The sequence below is a fragment of the Carica papaya genome, chromosome 8 (genome assembly GCF_054855325.1).
Source record: "Carica papaya isolate Zhongbai chromosome 8, ASM5485532v1, whole genome shotgun sequence".
In the NCBI taxonomy this organism is placed as follows: Eukaryota; Viridiplantae; Streptophyta; class Magnoliopsida; order Brassicales; family Caricaceae; genus Carica; species Carica papaya.
This window is the reverse complement of record NC_142316.1, coordinates 18,766,076-18,780,892: the sequence shown is the minus strand read 5'-3', so window position 1 is coordinate 18,780,892 and position 14,817 is coordinate 18,766,076. Positions and strand designations below refer to the sequence as shown.

Genomic DNA, 14,817 nt, shown 5'->3' with positions numbered 1-14,817 from the left:
CGCATAACGTCGAAAGAATCATCTGTAAAAAAATGTGTGCAACACGAGGACTTCACAAGAAAATGGGTGAAATATAAGGACTTCGCAGGAGGTAACCCTTGCAAGTACTACTTTCGCCCAAACACCCTTACCTACGGAGTTCTGATAGAATCCGTTGCATTAGTGCTGGTATGATCGCACCTGTTTCATTTCGTGCTCAAAATACATACACTCCTTCACCTTCCCTTCCCCTCCCATCAATTGTTTCCTTGTGCGTTCACTCTGCACCTCTCCTTCTCGTTCTAATATCGATTAAAATGCCCCTGCTTCTTGACTCACATTTGCGTATAAACCAGCGGACCCTAGTTCCAGTCGCGCGTAACGTCGAACGACCCGTCTAAAAAAAAATTTGTGCGACACGAGGACTTCCCAGGAGGTCACCCATCCGAGTACTACTCTCGCCCAAGCACACTTAACTGCGGAGTTCTGATGGGATCCAGTGCATTAATGCTGGTATGATCGCACATTTTTAATTTTGCGCTGCAAATACATAAAATCATTCCCCTTTCTTCCCCTCTCCCGTCATTTGTTTCCTTGTGCGTGCGCACTGCACCTCCCGTTCTCGTTCTAATATCAAGTAAAATTCTACGGTGTCGTGACTCACATTTGCGAATAAACCTGAGGACCATAATTCAAGTCGCGCGTATCGTCGAAAGAATCATCTGCAAAAAAATGGGTGCAACACGAGGACTTCCTAAGAAAATGGGTAAAATATAAGGACTTCATAGGAAGTCACCCATCCTAGTGCTACTCTCGCCCAAGAACCTTTAACTTGCGGAGTTCTGATAGAATCCGTTGCGTTGGTGCTGGTATGATTGCTCATGTTTCATTCTGCGCTGCAAATACATATACTTTTTCTACCTCCATCCCCCCTCCCGTCATTTGTTTCCTTGTGCGTGCACTCTGCATCTCTCTTTCTCGTTCTAATATCGATTCAAATGCTCCTGCTTCTTGACTCACATTTGCGTATAAACTAGTGGACCCTTGTTCCAGTCGCGCGTAACGTCGAACGACCCGTCTGAAAAAAAAATTAGTGCGACACGAGGACTTCCCAAGAGGTAACCCATTCGAGTAATACTCTCGCCCAAGCACACTTAACTGCGGAGTTCTGATGGGATCCGGTGCATTAGTGCTGGTATGATCGAACCTGTTTAATTTTGCGCTGCAAATACATAAACTCCTTCTCCTTTATTCCCCCTCCCGTCATTCGTTTACTTGTGCGTGCGCACTGCACCTCTCGTTCTCGCTCAAATATCAAGTAAAATGCCACGGCGCCGTGACTCACATTTGCGAATAAATCTGCGGACCATAATTAAGGTCGCGCATAAGGTCGAACGGCACAACTGAAAAAAAGAAAATGGGTGCAACACGAGAACTTCCCAGGAGGTAACCCATCATTGTACTGCTTTCGCCAAAGCACACTTAACTGCGGAGTTCTGATGGGATCCGGTGCATTTGTGCTGGTGTGACCGCACCTGTTTAATTTTGTGCTGAAAATACATACACTCCTTCTTCCCTCCCCCCCTCCCATCATTTGTTTCCTTGTGCGTTCACACTGCACCTCTCCTTCTCGTTCTAATATCGATTAAAATGCCCCTGATTCTTGACTCACATTTGCGTATAAACCAGCGGACCATAGTTCCAGTCGCGCGTAACGTCGAACGACCCATCTGAAAAAAAATTATTGAGATACGAGGACTTCCGAAGAGGTCACCCATCCGAGTACTACACTCGCTCAAGCACACTTAACTGCAGAGTTCTGATGGGATCCAGTGCATTAGTGCTGGTATGATGCCACTTGTTTAATTTTGCGCTTCAAATACATACACTCCTTCTCTTTTCTTCCTCCTCCCAACATTTGTTTCCTTGTGCGTGCGCACTGCACCTCCCGTACTCGTTCTAATATCAAGTAAAATGCCACGGCGTCGTGACTCACATTTGCGAATAAACCTGCGGACCATAAATCAAGTCGCGCGTAACGTCGAAAGAATCATCTGCAAAAAGATGGGTGCAACACGAGGACCTCCCAAGAAAATGGGCGAAATAGAAGGACTTCGCAGGAGGTCACCCATCCGAGTTCTTTTCTCACCCAAGCACCCTTAACTGCGGAGTTCTGATAGAATCCGTTGCATTAGTGCTGGTATGATCCCTCATGTTTCATTCCGCACTGCAAATACATACACTCTTTCTCCTCCCGTCATTTGTTTCCTTGTGCGTGCACTCTGCATCTCTCTTTCTCATTCTAATATCAAGTAATATGCCCCGGCACCGTGACTCACCTTTGCAAATGAACCAGCGGTTTATAATTCCATTCGCGCATAACGTCGAACAACCAATCCGAAAAAAAATTAGTACAACACGAGGGCTTCCCAAGTGGTCACCCATCCGAGTACTACTCTCGCCCAAGCACACTTAACTGCGGAGTTTTGATGGGATCCGGGGCTTTAGTGCTGGTATGATAGCACCTGTTTAATTTCACGCTGCAAATATATATACTCCTTCTCCTTTCTTCCCCCTCCCGTCATTTGTATCCTTGTGCGTTAACACTTCACCTCTTATTCTCGTTCTAATATCGATTAAAATGGCCCTGCTTATTGACTCACATTTGCGTATAAACCAGCGGACCCTAGTTCCAGACGCGCGTAACGTCGAACGACCCGTCTGAAAAAAAATTGGTGCGACACGAGGACTTCCCAGGAGGTCACGCATCCGAGTACTAATCTCGCCCAAGCACACTTAACTGCAGAGTTCTGATGAGATCCGGTGCAATAGTGCTGGTATGATCGCACCCGTTTAATTTTGCACCTCTCCTTCTCGTTCTAATATGGATTAAAATGCCCCTGCTTCTTGACTCACATTTGCGTATAAACCAGCGGACCCGAGTTCCAGTCGCGCGTAACGTCGAACGACCCGTCTGAAAAAAAATTGGTGCGACACTAGGACTTCCCAGGAGGTCACCAATCCGAGTACTACTCTCGCCAAAGCACACTTAACTGCGGAGTTCTGACGGAATCCGGTGCATTAGTGCTGGTATGATCGCACACGTTTAATTCCGCGCTGCAAATACATAAACTCCTTCTCCTTTCTTCCCCCTCCCGTCATTTGTTTCCTTGTGCGTGCGCACTGCCCCTCCCGTGCTCCTTCTAATATAAAGTAAAATGCTACGGTGTCGTGACTCACATTTGCGAATAAACCTGATGACCATAATTCAAGTCGCGCGTATCGTCGAAAGAATCATCTGCAAAAAAATGGGTGGAACACGAGGACTTCCTAAGAAAATTGGTGAAATATAAGGACTTCGCATGAGGTCACCCATCCTAGTGCTACTCTCGCCCAAGCACCCTTAACTTGCGGAGTTCTGATAGAATCCGTTGCATTGGTGCTGGTATGATCGCTCATGTTTCATTCTGCGCTGCAAATACATACACTTTTTCTCCCTCCATCCCCCCTCCCGTCATTTGTTTCCTTGTGCGTGCACTCTGCATCTCTCCTTCTCGTTCTAATATCGATTAAAATGCCCCTGCTTCTTGACTCACATTTGCGTATAAACCAGCGGACCCTAGTTCCAGTCGCGCGTAACGTCGAACGACCCGTCTGAAAAAAAAAAATTAGTGCGACACGAGGACTTCCCAAGAGGTCACCCATCCGAGTACTACTCTTGCCCAAGCACACTTAACTGCGGAGTTCTGATGGGATCCGGTGCATTAGTGCTGGTATGATCGCACATGTTTAATTTTGCGCTGCAAATACATAAACTCCTTCACCTTTCTTCTCCCTCCCGTCATTTGTTTCTTTGTGCGTGCACACTGCACCTCTCGTTCTCGTTCAAATATAAAATAAAATGCCACAACAAGTGACTCACATTTGCTAATAAATCTGCGGACCATAATTAAAGTCGCGCGTAACGTCGAATGGCACATCTGAAAAAAAGAAAATGGATGCAACACGAGAACTTCCCACGATGTAACCCATAATTGTACTACTTTTGCCAAAGCACACTTGACAGCGGAGTTCTGATGGGATCCGGTGCATTTGTGCTGGTATGATCGCACCTGTTTAATTTCGCACTGCAAATACATACACTATTCCCCTTTCTTCCCCCTCCCGCCATTTGTTTCCTTTTACGTGCGCACTGCACCTCCCGCTCTCGTTCTAATATCAACTAAAATGCCACGGCGCCGTGACTCACATTTGCGAATAAACCTGAGGACCATAATTAAAATCGCGCGTAACGTCGAAAAAATCATCTGCAAAAAAATGGGTGCAACACGAGGACTTCACAAGAAAATGGGTGAAATATAAGGACTTCGCAGGAGGTAACCCATGCTAGTACTACCCTCGCCCAAGCACCCTTACCTACGGAGTTCTGATAGAATCCGTTGCATTAGTGCTGGTATGATCGCACCTGTTTCATTTCGTGCTGAAAATACATACACTCCTTCTCCTTCCCTCCCCCTCCCGTCAATTGTTTCCTTGTGCGTTCACACTGCACCTCTCCTTCTCGTTCTAATATCGATTAAAATGCCCCTGCTTCTTGACTCACATTTGCGTGTAAACCAGCGGACCCCAGTTCCAGTCGCGCGTAACGTCGAACGACCCGTCTGAAAAATAATTGGTGCGACACGAGGACTTCCCAGGAGGTCACCCATCCGAGTACTACTCTCGCCCAAGCACACTTAACTGCGGAGTTCTGATGGGATCCGGTGCATTAGTGCTGGTATGATCGCACCCGTTTAATTTCGCGCTGCAAATACATAAACGCCTTCTCCTTTCTTCTCCCTCCCGTCATTTGTTTCCTTGTGCGTGCGCACTGCACCTCCCGTGCTCGTTCTAATATCAGGTAAAATACTATGGTGCCGTGACTCAAATTTGCGAATAAACCTGAGGACTATAATTCAAAAAAATGGGTGAAACACGAGGACTTCACAAGAAAATGGTGAAATATAAGGACTTCGCAGGAGGTAACCCATGCTAGTACTACCCTCGCCCAAGCACCCTTACCTACGGAGTTCTGATAGAATCCGTTGCATTAGTGCTGGTATGATCGCACCTGTTTCATTTCTTGCTGAAAATACATACACTCCTTCTCCTTCCCTCCCCCTCCCGTCAATTGTTTCCTTGTGCGTTCACACTGCACCTCTCCTTCTCGTTCTAATATCGATTAAAATGCCCCTGCTTCTTGACTCACATTTGCGTGTAAACCAGCGGACCCCAGTTCCAGTCGCGCGTAACGTCGAACGACCCGTCTGAAAAAAAATTGGTGCGACACGAGGACTTCCCAGGAGGTCACCCATCCGAGTACTACTCTCGCCCAAGCACACTTAACTGCGGAGTTCTGATGGGATCCGGTGCATTAGTGCTGGTATGATCGCACCCGTTTAATTTCGCGCTCCAAATACATAAACGCCTTCTCCTTTCCTCCCCCTCCCGTCATTTGTTTCCTTGTGCGTGCGCACTGCACCTCCCGTGCTCGTTCTAATATCAGGTAAAATACTATGGTGCCGTGACTCAAATTTGCGAATAAACCTGAGGACTATAATTCAAAAAAATGGGTGCAACACGAGGACTTCACAAGAAAATGGGTGAAATATAAGGACTTCGCAGGAGGTAACCCATGCTAGTACTACCCTCGCCCAAGCACCCTTACCTACGGAGTTCTGATAGAATCCGTTGCATTAGTGCTGGTATGATCGCACCTGTTTCATTTCGTGCTGAAAATACATACACTCCTTCTCCTTCCCTCCCCCTCCCGTCAATTGTTTCCTTGTGCGTTCACACTGCACCTCTCATTCTCGTTCTAATATCGATTAAAATGCCCCTGCTTCTTGACTCACATTTGCGTGTAAACCAGCGGACCCCAGTTCCAGTCGCACGTAACGTCGAACGACCCGTCTGAAAAAAAATTGGTGCAACACGAGGACTTCCCAGGAGGTCACCCATCCGAGTACTACTCTCGCCCAAGCACACTTAACTGCGGAGTTCTGATGGGATCCGATGCATTAGTGCTGGTATGATCGCACCCGTTTAATTTCGCGCTGCAAATACATAAACGCCTTCTCCTTTCTTCCTCCTCCCGTCATTTGTTTCCTTGTGCGTGCGCACTGCACCTCCCGTGCTCGTTCTAATATCAGGTAAAATACTATGGTGCCGTGACTCAAATTTGCGAATAAACCTGAGGACTATAATTCAAAAAAATGGGTGCAACACGAGGACTTCACAAGAAAATGGGTGAAATATAAGGACTTCGCAGGAGGTAACCCATGCTAGTACTACCCTCGCCCAAGCACCCTTACCTACGGAGTTCTGATAGAATCCATTGCATTAGTGCTGGTATGATCGCACCTGTTTCATTTCTTGCTGAAAATACATACACTCCTTCTCCTTCCCTCCCCCTCCCGTCAATTGTTTCCTTGTGCGTTCACACTGCACCTCTCCTTCTCGTTCTAATATCGATTAAAATGCCCCTGCTTCTTGACTCACATTTGCGTGTAAACCAGCGGACCCCAGTTCCAGTCGCGCGTAACGTCGAACGACCCGTCTGAAAAAAAAATTGGTGCGACACGAGGACTTCCCAGGAGGTCACCCATCCGAGTACTACTCTCGCCCAAGCACACTTAACTGCGGAGTTCTGATGGGATCCGGTGCATTAGTGCTGGTATGATCGCACCCGTTTAATTTTGCGCTGCAAATACATAAACGCCTTCTCCTTTCTTCCCCCTCCCGTCATTTGTTTCCTTGTGCGTGCGCACTGCACCTCCCGTGCTCGTTCTAATATCAGGTAAAATACTATGGTGCCGTGACTCAAATTTGCGAATAAACCTGAGGACTATAATTCAAAAAAATGGGTGCAACACGAGGACTTCACAAGAAAATGGGTGAAATATAAGGACTTCGCAGGAGGTAACCCATGCTAGTACTACCCTCGCCCAAGCACCCTTACCTACGGAGTTCTGATAGAATCCGTTGCATTAATGCTGGTATGATCGCACCTGTTTCATTTCGTGCTGAAAATACATACACTCCTTCTCCTTCCCTCCCCCTCCCGTCAATTGTTTCCTTGTGCGTTCACACTGCACCTCTCCTTCTCGTTCTAATATCGATTAAAATGCCCCTGCTTCTTGACTCACATTTGCGTGTAAACCAGCGGACCCCAGTTCCAGTCGCGCGTAACGTCGAACGACCCGTCTGAAAAAAAATTGGTGCGACACGAGGACTTCCCAGGAGGTCACCCATCCGAGTACTACTCTCGCCCAAGCACACTTAACTGCGGAGTTCTGATGGGATCCGGTGCATTAGTGCTGGTATGATCGCACCCGTTTAATTTCGCGCTCCAAATACATAAACGCCTTCTCCTTTCCTCCCCCTCCCGTCATTTGTTTCCTTGTGCGTGCGCACTGCACCTCCCGTGCTCGTTCTAATATCAGGTAAAATACTATGGTGCCGTGACTCAAATTTGCGAATAAACCTGAGGACTATAATTCAAAAAAATGGGTGCAACACGAGGACTTCACAAGAAAATGGGTGAAATATAAGGACTTCGCAGGAGGTAACCCATGCTAGTACTACCCTCGCCCAAGCACCCTTACCTACGGAGTTCTGATAGAATCCGTTGCATTAGTGCTGGTATGATCGCACCTGTTTCATTTCGTGCTGAAAATACATACACTCCTTCTCCTTCCCTCCCCCTCCCGTCAATTGTTTCCTTGTGCGTTCACACTGCACCTCTCATTCTCGTTCTAATATCGATTAAAATGCCCCTGCTTCTTGACTCACATTTGCGTGTAAACCAGCGGACCCCAGTTCCAGTCGCGCGTAACGTCGAACGACCCGTCTGAAAAAAAATTGGTGCGACACGAGGACTTCCCAGGAGGTCACCCATCCGAGTACTACTCTCGCCCAAGCACACTTAACTGCGGAGTTCTGATGGGATCCGGTGCATTAGTGCTGGTATGATCGCACCCGTTTAATTTCGCGCTGCAAATACATAAACGCCTTCTCCTTTCTTCCTCCTCCCGTCATTTGTTTCCTTGTGCGTGCGCACTGCACCTCCCGTGCTCGTTCTAATATCAGGTAAAATACTATGGTGCCGTGACTCAAATTTGCGAATAAACCTGAGGACTATAATTCAAAAAAATGGGTGCAACACGAGGACTTCACAAGAAAATGGGTGAAATATAAGGACTTCGCAGGAGGTAACCCATGCTAGTACTACCCTCGCCCAAGCACCCTTACCTACGGAGTTCTGATAGAATCCATTGCATTAGTGCTGGTATGATCGCACCTGTTTCATTTCTTGCTGAAAATACATACACTCCTTCTCCTTCCCTCCCCCTCCCGTCAATTGTTTCCTTGTGCGTTCACACTGCACCTCTCCTTCTCGTTCTAATATCGATTAAAATGCCCCTGCTTCTTGACTCACATTTGCGTGTAAACCAGCGGACCCCAGTTCCAGTCGCGCGTAACGTCGAACGACCCGTCTGAAAAAAAATTGGTGCGACACGAGGACTTCCCAGGAGGTCACCCATCCGAGTACTACTCTCGCCCAAGCACACTTAACTGCGGAGTTCTGATGGGATCCGGTGCATTAGTGCTGGTATGATCGCACCCGTTTAATTTTGCGCTGCAAATACATAAACGCCTTCTCCTTTCTTCCCCCTCCCGTCATTTGTTTCCTTGTGCGTGCGCACTGCACCTCCCGTGCTCGTTCTAATATCAGGTAAAATACTATGGTGCCGTGACTCAAATTTGCGAATAAACCTGAGGACTATAATTCAAAAAAATGGGTGCAACACGAGGACTTCACAAGAAAATGGGTGAAATATAAGGACTTCGCAGGAGGTAACCCATGCTAGTACTACCCTCGCCCAAGCACCCTTACCTACGGAGTTCTGATAGAATCCGTTGCATTAATGCTGGTATGATCGCACCTGTTTCATTTCGTGCTGAAAATACATACACTCCTTCTCCTTCCCTCCCCCTCCCGTCAATTGTTTCCTTGTGCGTTCACACTGCACCTCTCCTTCTCGTTCTAATATCGATTAAAATGCCCCTGCTTCTTGACTCACATTTGCGTGTAAACCAGCGGACCCCAGTTCCAGTCGCGCGTAACGTCGAACGACCCGTCTGAAAAAAAATTGGTGCGACACGAGGACTTCCCAGGAGGTCACCCATCCGAGTACTACTCTCGCCCAAGCACACTTAACTGCGGAGTTCTGATGGGATCCGGTGCATTAGTGCTGGTATGATCGCACCCGTTTAATTTTGCGCTGCAAATAGATAAACGCCTTCTCCTTTCTTCCCCCTCCCGTCATTTGTTTCCTTGTGCGTGCGCACTGCACCTCCCGTGCTCGTTCTAATATCAGGTAAAATACTATGGTGCCGTGACTCAAATTTGCGAATAAACCTGAGGACTATAATTCAAAAAAATGGGTGCAACACGAGGACTTCACAAGAAAATGGGTGAAATATAAGGACTTCGCAGGAGGTAACCCATGCTAGTACTACCCTCGCCCAAGCACCCTTACCTACGGAGTTCTGATAGAATCCGTTGCATTAGTGCTGGTATGATCGCACCTGTTTCATTTCGTGCTGAAAATACATACACTCCTTCTCCTTCCCTCCCCCTCCCGTCAATTGTTTCCTTGTGCGTTCACACTGCACCTCTCCTTCTCGTTCTAATATCGATTAAAATGCCCCTGCTTCTTGACTCACATTTGCGTGTAAACCAGCGGACCCCAGTTCCAGTTGCGCGTAACGTCGAACGACCCGTCTGAAAAAAAATTGGTGCGACACGAGGACTTCCCAGGAGGTCACCCATCCGAGTACTACTCTCGCCCAAGCACACTTAACTGCGAAGTTCTGATGGGATCCGGTGCATTAGTGCTGGTATGATCGCACCCGTTTAATTTTGCGCTGCAAATACATAAACGCCTTCTCCTTTCTTCCCCCTCCCGTCATTTGTTTCCTTGTGCGTGCGCACTGCACCTCCCGTGCTCGTTCTAATATCAGGTAAAATACTATGGTGCCGTGACTCAAATTTGCGAATAAACCTGAGGACTATAATTCAAAAAAATGGGTGCAACACGAGGACTTCACAAGAAAATGGGTGAAATATAAGGACTTCGCAGGAGGTAACCCATGCTAGTACTACCCTCGCCCAAGCACCCTTACCTACGGAGTTCTGATAGAATCCGTTGCATTAGTGCTGGTATGATCGCACTTGTTTCATTTCGTGCTGAAAATACATACACTCCTTCTCCTTCCCTCCCCCTCCCGTCAATTGTTTCCTTGTGCGTTCACACTGCACCTCTCCTTCTCGTTCTAATATCGATTAAAATGCCCCTGCTTCTTGACTCACATTTGCGTGTAAACCAGCGGACCCCAGTTCCAGTCGCGCGTAACGTCGAACGACCCGTCTGAAAAAAAATTGGTGCGACACGAGGACTTCCCAGGAGGTCACCCATCCGAGTACTACTCTCGCCCAAGCACACTTAACTGCGGAGTTCTGATGGGATCCGGTGCATTAGTGCTGGTATGATCGCACCCGTTTAATTTCGCGCTGCAAATACATAAACGCCTTCTCCTTTCGTCTCCCTCCCGTCATTTGTTTCCTTGTGCGTGCGCACTGCACCTCCCGTGCTCGTTCTAATATCAGGTAAAATACTATGGTGCCGTGACTCAAATTTGCGAATAAACCTGAGGACTATAATTCAAAAAAATAGGTGCAACACGAGGACTTCACAAGAAAATGGGTGAAATATAAGGACTTCGCAGGAGGTAACCCATGCTAGTACTACCCTCGCCCAAGCACCCTTACCTACGGAGTTCTGATAGAATCCGTTGCATTAGTGCTGGTATGATCGCACCTGTTTCATTTCGTGCTGAAAATACATACACTCCTTCTCCTTCCCTCCCCCTCCCGTCAATTGTTTCCTTGTGCGTTCACACTGCACCTCTCCTTCTCGTTCTAATATCGATTAAAATGCCCCTGCTTCTTGACTCACATTTGCGTGTAAACCAGCGGACCCCAGTTCCAGTTGCGCGTAACGTCGAACGACCCGTCTGAAAAAAAATTGGTGCGACACGAGGACTTCCCAGGAGGTCACCCATCCGAGTACTACTCTCGCCCAAGCACACTTAACTGCGGAGTTCTGATGGGATCCGGTGCATTAGTGCTGGTATGATCGCACCCGTTTAATTTCGCGCTGCAAATACATAAACGCCTTCTCCTTTCTTCCCCCTCCCGTCATTTGTTTCCTTGTGCGTGCGCACTGCACCTCCCGTGCTCGTTCTAATATCAGGTAAAATACTATGGTGCCGTGACTCAAATTTGCGAATAAACCTGAGGACTATAATTCAAAAAAATGGGTGCAACACGAGGACTTCACAAGAAAATGGGTGAAATATAAGGACTTCGCAGGAGGTAACCCATGCTAGTACTACCCTCGCCCAAGCACCCTTACCTAAGGAGTTCTGATAGAATCCGTTGCATTAGTGCTGGTATGATCGCACCTGTTTCATTTCGTGCTGAAAATACATACACTCCTTCTCCTTCCCTCCCCCTCCCGTCAATTGTTTCCTTGTGCGTTCACACTGCACCTCTCCTTCTCGTTCTAATATCGATTAAAATGCCCCTGCTTCTTGACTCACATTTGCGTGTAAACCAGCGGACCCCAGTTCCAGTTGCGCGTAACGTCGAACGACCCGTCTGAAAAAAAATTGGTGCGACACGAGGACTTCCCAGGAGGTCACCCATCCGAGTACTACTCTCGCCCAAGCACACTTAACTGCGGAGTTCTGATGGGATCCGGTGCATTAGTGCTGGTATGATCGCACCCGTTTAATTTCGCGCTGCAAATACATAAACGCCTTCTCCTTTCTTCCCCCTCCCGTCATTTGTTTCCTTGTGCGTGCGCACTGCACCTCCCGTGCTCGTTCTAATATCAGGTAAAATACTATGGTGCCGTGACTCAAATTTGCGAATAAACCTGAGGACTATAATTCAAAAAAATGGGTGCAACACGAGGACTTCACAAGAAAATGGGTGCAACACGAGAACTTCCCAGGAGGTAACCCATCATTGTACTACTTTCGCCAAAGCAAACTTAACTGTGGAGATCTGATGGGATCCGGTGCGTTAGTGCTGGTGTGACCGCACCTGTTTAATTTCGTGCTGAAAATACATACACTCCTTCTCCTTCCCTCCCCCTCCCGTCAATTGTTTCCTTGTGCGTTCACACTGCACCTCTCCTTCTCGTTCTAATATCGATTAAAATGCCCCTGCTTCTTGACTCACATTTGCGTGTAAACCAGCGGACCCCAGTTCCAGTCGCGCGTAACGTCGAACGACCCGTCTGAAAAAAAATTGGTGCGACACGAGGACTTCCCAGGAGGTCACCCATCCGAGTACTACTCTCGCCCAAGCACACTTAACTGCGGAGTTCTGATGGGATCCGGTGCATTAGTGCTGGTATGATCGCACCCGTTTAATTTCGCGCTGCAAATACATAAACGCCTTCTCCTTTCGTCTCCCTCCCGTCATTTGTTTCCTTGTGCGTGCGCACTGCACCTCCCGTGCTCGTTCTAATATCAGGTAAAATACTATGGTGCCGTGACTCAAATTTGCGAATAAACCTGAGGACTATAATTCAAAAAAATAGGTGCAACACGAGGACTTCACAAGAAAATGGGTGAAATATAAGGACTTCGCAGGAGGTAACCCATGCTAGTACTACCCTCGCCCAAGCACCCTTACCTACGGAGTTCTGATAGAATCCGTTGCATTAGTGCTGGTATGATCGCACCTGTTTCATTTCGTGCTGAAAATACATACACTCCTTCTCCTTCCCTCCCCCTCCCGTCAATTGTTTCCTTGTGCGTTCACACTGCACCTCTCCTTCTCGTTCTAATATCGATTAAAATGCCCTTGCTTCTTGACTCACATTTGCGTGTAAACCAGCGGACCCCAGTTCCAGTTGCGCGTAACGTCGAACGACCCGTCTGAAAAAAAATTGGTGCGACACGAGGACTTCCCAGGAGGTCACCCATCCGAGTACTACTCTCGCCCAAGCACACTTAACTGCGGAGTTCTGATGGGATCCGGTGCATTAGTGCTGGTATGATCGCACCCGTTTAATTTCGCGCTGCAAATACATAAACGCCTTCTCCTTTCTTCCCCCTCCCGTCATTTGTTTCCTTGTGCGTGCGCACTGCACCTCCCGTGCTCGTTCTAATATCAGGTAAAATACTATGGTGCCGTGACTCAAATTTGCGAATAAACCTGAGGACTATAATTCAAAAAAATGGGTGCAACACGAGGACTTCACAAGAAAATGGGTGAAATATAAGGACTTCGCAGGAGGTAACCCATGCTAGTACTACCCTCGCCCAAGCACCCTTACCTAAGGAGTTCTGATAGAATCCGTTGCATTAGTGCTGGTATGATCGCACCTGTTTCATTTCGTGCTGAAAATACATACACTCCTTCTCCTTCCCTCCCCCTCCCGTCAATTGTTTCCTTGTGCGTTCACACTGCACCTCTTCTTCTCGTTCTAATATCGATTAAAATGCCCCTGCTTCTTGACTCACATTTGCGTGTAAACCAGCGGACCCCAGTTCCAGTTGCGCGTAACGTCGAACGACCCGTCTGAAAAAAAATTGGTGCGACACGAGGACTTCCCAGGAGGTCACCCATCCGAGTACTACTCTCGCCCAAGCACACTTAACTGCGGAGTTCTGATGGGATCCGGTGCATTAGTGCTGGTATGATCGCACCCGTTTAATTTCGCGCTGCAAATACATAAACGCCTTCTCCTTTATTCCCCCTCCCGTCATTCGTTTACTTGTGCGTGCGTACTGCACCTCTCGTTCTCGCTCAAATATCAAGTAAAATGCCACGGCGCCATGACTCACATTTGCGAATAAATCTGCGGACCATAATTAAGGTCGCGCATAAGGTCGAACGACACAACTGAAAAAAATAAAATGGGTGCAACACGAGAACTTCCCAGGAGGTAACCCATCATTGTACTGCTTTCGCCAAAGCACACTTAACTGCGGAGTTCTGATGGGATCCAGTGCATTTGTGCTGGTGTGACCGCACCTGTTTAATTTTGTGCTGAAAATACATACACTCCTTCTTCCCTCCCCCCCTCCCATCATTTGTTTCCTTGTGCGTTCACACTGCACCTCTCCTTCTCGTTCTAATATCGATTAAAATGCCCCTGATTCTTGACTCACATTTGCGTATAAACCAGCGGACCATAGTTCCAGTAGCGCGTAACGTCGAACGACCCATCTAAAAAAAAATTATTACGATACGAGGACTTCCCAAGAGGTCACCCATCCGAGTACTACTCTCGCCCAAGCACGCTTAACTACAGAGTTTTGATGGGATCCCGTGCATTAGTGCTGGTATGATACCACTTGTTTAATTTTGCGCTTCAAATACATACACTCCTTCTCTTTTCTTCCTCCTCCCGTCATTTATTTCCTTGTGCGTGCGCACTGCACCTCCCATACTCGTTCTAATATCAAGTAAAATGCCACGGCGCCGTGACTCACATTTGCGAATAAACCTGCAGACCATAAATCAAGTCGCGCGTAACGTCGAAAGAATCATCTACAAAAAGATGGGTGCAACACGAGGACCTCCCAAGAAAATGGGCGAAATATAAGGACTTCGCAGGAGGTCACCCATCCGAGTACTTTTCTCGCCCAAGCACCCTTAACTACGGAGTTATGATAGAATCCGTTGCATTAGTGCTGGTATGATCCCTC

General features: G+C 47.6%; 17 non-coding genes and 17 pseudogenes across 17 annotated transcripts; all 34 read right to left on the bottom strand.

Moving 5' to 3' along the window:
• Window positions 1–387: 387 nt before the first annotated feature.
• On the bottom strand, window positions 388–506 carry LOC148248186 (5S ribosomal RNA). The gene has a single exon (XR_015814390.1). It is a non-coding gene; the product is annotated as a 5S ribosomal RNA (ribosomal RNA).
• Window positions 507–1,069: 563 nt separating this feature from the next.
• Window positions 1,070–1,188, bottom strand: LOC148248185 (5S ribosomal RNA; annotated as a pseudogene).
• Window positions 1,189–1,397: 209 nt separating this feature from the next.
• Window positions 1,398–1,516, bottom strand: LOC148248184 (5S ribosomal RNA; annotated as a pseudogene).
• A 204-nt stretch (window positions 1,517–1,720) lies between these two features.
• LOC148248183 (5S ribosomal RNA) lies at window positions 1,721–1,839 on the bottom strand (annotated as a pseudogene).
• Window positions 1,840–2,387: 548 nt separating this feature from the next.
• On the bottom strand, window positions 2,388–2,506 carry LOC148248182 (5S ribosomal RNA; annotated as a pseudogene).
• A 205-nt stretch (window positions 2,507–2,711) lies between these two features.
• On the bottom strand, window positions 2,712–2,830 carry LOC148248181 (5S ribosomal RNA; annotated as a pseudogene).
• A 134-nt stretch (window positions 2,831–2,964) lies between these two features.
• On the bottom strand, window positions 2,965–3,083 carry LOC148248180 (5S ribosomal RNA; annotated as a pseudogene).
• Window positions 3,084–3,647: 564 nt separating this feature from the next.
• On the bottom strand, window positions 3,648–3,766 carry LOC148248179 (5S ribosomal RNA). The gene has a single exon (XR_015815126.1). It is a non-coding gene; the product is annotated as a 5S ribosomal RNA (ribosomal RNA).
• Window positions 3,767–3,974: 208 nt separating this feature from the next.
• Window positions 3,975–4,093, bottom strand: LOC148248178 (5S ribosomal RNA; annotated as a pseudogene).
• A 234-nt stretch (window positions 4,094–4,327) lies between these two features.
• On the bottom strand, window positions 4,328–4,446 carry LOC148248177 (5S ribosomal RNA; annotated as a pseudogene).
• A 205-nt stretch (window positions 4,447–4,651) lies between these two features.
• On the bottom strand, window positions 4,652–4,770 carry LOC148248176 (5S ribosomal RNA). Its single transcript, XR_015815452.1, has one exon. It is a non-coding gene; the product is annotated as a 5S ribosomal RNA (ribosomal RNA).
• A 202-nt stretch (window positions 4,771–4,972) lies between these two features.
• On the bottom strand, window positions 4,973–5,091 carry LOC148248175 (5S ribosomal RNA; annotated as a pseudogene).
• Window positions 5,092–5,296: 205 nt separating this feature from the next.
• On the bottom strand, window positions 5,297–5,415 carry LOC148248174 (5S ribosomal RNA). The gene has a single exon (XR_015815441.1). It is a non-coding gene; the product is annotated as a 5S ribosomal RNA (ribosomal RNA).
• Window positions 5,416–5,618: 203 nt separating this feature from the next.
• Window positions 5,619–5,737, bottom strand: LOC148248173 (5S ribosomal RNA; annotated as a pseudogene).
• A 205-nt stretch (window positions 5,738–5,942) lies between these two features.
• On the bottom strand, window positions 5,943–6,061 carry LOC148248172 (5S ribosomal RNA). Its single transcript, XR_015814624.1, has one exon. It is a non-coding gene; the product is annotated as a 5S ribosomal RNA (ribosomal RNA).
• A 528-nt stretch (window positions 6,062–6,589) lies between these two features.
• On the bottom strand, window positions 6,590–6,708 carry LOC148248171 (5S ribosomal RNA). Its single transcript, XR_015815430.1, has one exon. It is a non-coding gene; the product is annotated as a 5S ribosomal RNA (ribosomal RNA).
• Window positions 6,709–7,235: 527 nt separating this feature from the next.
• Window positions 7,236–7,354, bottom strand: LOC148248170 (5S ribosomal RNA). Its single transcript, XR_015815419.1, has one exon. It is a non-coding gene; the product is annotated as a 5S ribosomal RNA (ribosomal RNA).
• Window positions 7,355–7,557: 203 nt separating this feature from the next.
• Window positions 7,558–7,676, bottom strand: LOC148248169 (5S ribosomal RNA; annotated as a pseudogene).
• Window positions 7,677–7,881: 205 nt separating this feature from the next.
• Window positions 7,882–8,000, bottom strand: LOC148248168 (5S ribosomal RNA). The gene has a single exon (XR_015815407.1). It is a non-coding gene; the product is annotated as a 5S ribosomal RNA (ribosomal RNA).
• A 527-nt stretch (window positions 8,001–8,527) lies between these two features.
• On the bottom strand, window positions 8,528–8,646 carry LOC148248167 (5S ribosomal RNA). The gene has a single exon (XR_015815396.1). It is a non-coding gene; the product is annotated as a 5S ribosomal RNA (ribosomal RNA).
• Window positions 8,647–9,173: 527 nt separating this feature from the next.
• LOC148248166 (5S ribosomal RNA) lies at window positions 9,174–9,292 on the bottom strand. Its single transcript, XR_015815385.1, has one exon. It is a non-coding gene; the product is annotated as a 5S ribosomal RNA (ribosomal RNA).
• A 203-nt stretch (window positions 9,293–9,495) lies between these two features.
• Window positions 9,496–9,614, bottom strand: LOC148248165 (5S ribosomal RNA; annotated as a pseudogene).
• Window positions 9,615–9,819: 205 nt separating this feature from the next.
• Window positions 9,820–9,938, bottom strand: LOC148248164 (5S ribosomal RNA). Its single transcript, XR_015814361.1, has one exon. It is a non-coding gene; the product is annotated as a 5S ribosomal RNA (ribosomal RNA).
• Window positions 9,939–10,465: 527 nt separating this feature from the next.
• On the bottom strand, window positions 10,466–10,584 carry LOC148248163 (5S ribosomal RNA). The gene has a single exon (XR_015815374.1). It is a non-coding gene; the product is annotated as a 5S ribosomal RNA (ribosomal RNA).
• A 203-nt stretch (window positions 10,585–10,787) lies between these two features.
• LOC148248162 (5S ribosomal RNA) lies at window positions 10,788–10,906 on the bottom strand (annotated as a pseudogene).
• Window positions 10,907–11,111: 205 nt separating this feature from the next.
• Window positions 11,112–11,230, bottom strand: LOC148248161 (5S ribosomal RNA). The gene has a single exon (XR_015815363.1). It is a non-coding gene; the product is annotated as a 5S ribosomal RNA (ribosomal RNA).
• Window positions 11,231–11,757: 527 nt separating this feature from the next.
• On the bottom strand, window positions 11,758–11,876 carry LOC148248160 (5S ribosomal RNA). Its single transcript, XR_015815351.1, has one exon. It is a non-coding gene; the product is annotated as a 5S ribosomal RNA (ribosomal RNA).
• Window positions 11,877–12,079: 203 nt separating this feature from the next.
• LOC148248159 (5S ribosomal RNA) lies at window positions 12,080–12,198 on the bottom strand (annotated as a pseudogene).
• A 205-nt stretch (window positions 12,199–12,403) lies between these two features.
• On the bottom strand, window positions 12,404–12,522 carry LOC148248158 (5S ribosomal RNA). The gene has a single exon (XR_015815340.1). It is a non-coding gene; the product is annotated as a 5S ribosomal RNA (ribosomal RNA).
• Window positions 12,523–12,725: 203 nt separating this feature from the next.
• Window positions 12,726–12,844, bottom strand: LOC148248157 (5S ribosomal RNA; annotated as a pseudogene).
• A 205-nt stretch (window positions 12,845–13,049) lies between these two features.
• LOC148248156 (5S ribosomal RNA) lies at window positions 13,050–13,168 on the bottom strand. The gene has a single exon (XR_015815329.1). It is a non-coding gene; the product is annotated as a 5S ribosomal RNA (ribosomal RNA).
• A 527-nt stretch (window positions 13,169–13,695) lies between these two features.
• Window positions 13,696–13,814, bottom strand: LOC148248155 (5S ribosomal RNA). Its single transcript, XR_015815318.1, has one exon. It is a non-coding gene; the product is annotated as a 5S ribosomal RNA (ribosomal RNA).
• A 209-nt stretch (window positions 13,815–14,023) lies between these two features.
• Window positions 14,024–14,142, bottom strand: LOC148248154 (5S ribosomal RNA; annotated as a pseudogene).
• A 204-nt stretch (window positions 14,143–14,346) lies between these two features.
• Window positions 14,347–14,462, bottom strand: LOC148248153 (5S ribosomal RNA; annotated as a pseudogene).
• Window positions 14,463–14,817: the final 355 nt, after the last annotated feature.